Raw genomic sequence first — 1,663 nt, forward strand, 5'->3', positions numbered from 1 at the left:
CTGGGCTGGAATGAGGAGAAATGAGGACCCTCCTGCTCTGCTGGTGGGAGAGGAAACTCATGATACTTAGCGTCTGTATTGGGTACCAGTCCCTAAGGGGGCCTCTCTGAGGACAGTGTTCTGGCACTGTTTGTTAGCAAGAAGCCAGGAAGCCTTGAAATCTGTCCCTGAGGAAGTGGAGAACTGGAATGTGTGGTGTGTGGTGTGTGGAACACAGTGCAGCAGTGAGAAGTAGTTAATCACTTTTATATCTACCAGTGGGATAGATCTTAGAAATACAGAATGAATTCTATAGGGTAAAACAATTTATGTACTAAAACACACAGAGAGAAAGTATTTTATTTCTCAGGACTGTATTCTCAGATGCCCAAGGACACATCCTGAATGTACTGGTGTGAGCCTCCAATGGCAGGACAAAGGAAAGAATAATGAGATGAGGGAGAGGCGCACAGCCCGGGCGTGCAGTGGGGGTGGAATATGAAGCCCTGAAACTCAGGGGTAATTAGCATGTTTGTCCTCATTTGGGAGAAGAATGAGGAACGTTCCCAGCAAAAGGATGCACATGTTTTAAAACAGACTCTGGGAGGAGTTGAAGGACCATGCATAGAAGAAAAATGGGTATTTGGTTAGCATAAATTCTTGCTTTAAATATATTTATCCATCAGAAGTGTTAGAAATTATTCTGAAATTTGCCTCCAGCCATCAGCGTAGGATAAGAGTGGAAAGCTGAAGATGTAGTTATTTAATACTCAAAAAGACTTGCTCTATAAATCTGGAAAATACTCAAAGAGAATCCTCCTATATAATAAAAGGGTAATATGCAAATTGACCCTAACTGCTGAAGGACCAGGAACAACCGGTCATTATGACATGCACTGACCACTAGGGGGCAGATGCTCAACGCAGAAGCTTCCTGGTGGTCAGTGCACTTTCACAGGGGGAGCGCCGCTCAGCCAGAAGCCGGCTCATGGCTGGCCAGTGCAGCGGTGGTGGCGGGAGCTTCTCCTGCCTCTGCAGCAGCGCTAAGGATGTCCAACTAACTGCTTAGGCCCGCTCCCCAGCCCTAAGCAGTTAGTCAGACATCCCCCGAGGGCTCCTGGGCTGCCAGAGGGATGTCCGACTCCCAGGGGAGCGGGCCTAAGCCATCAGTCGGACATCCCCCGAGGGGTCCCAGACTGCGAGACTCGTGCAGATGTTTGAAAGGGCCTTAACCCTTTAAAACGAGGTCTTTTCAGGCAGTTGTGGGCATTCTCCTTCTTTACTGCACAGAAACTGGAGTTTCTTTGGCCTACATGGCAGTCTCTTGGCCCAGTTGCTGCGTGGATCTGAAGCCATCTGCATCTGCCTGTGAGAATAGTAACTGTTGGGGGGTGGCTGGGACACCGGCAGAGATGATGCCACCGTCAGCCCCTGCAGAGGCGCTGCTGAGGGCTTGGTCCTGCCTAACTGGACTACTTGTCACCAGTGAATATTCTTTCACTATATTAAGAATGTTGCTTAGCTGGTTTGCTCAGTAGATAGAACATTGGCCCTCAGACTGAAGGGTCTCGGGTTCAATTCCAGTCAAAGACATGCACCTCGGTTGCAGGCTTGATCCCCAGCCTTGGTTGGGGCGTGTGGGAGACAGCCAATCGATGTGTCTCTCTCACATCAATGTTTCTCT

Source organism: Myotis brandtii, unplaced genomic scaffold (genome assembly GCF_000412655.1).
Source record: "Myotis brandtii unplaced genomic scaffold, ASM41265v1 scaffold1888, whole genome shotgun sequence".
NCBI lineage: Eukaryota > Metazoa > Chordata > Mammalia > Chiroptera > Vespertilionidae > Myotis > Myotis brandtii.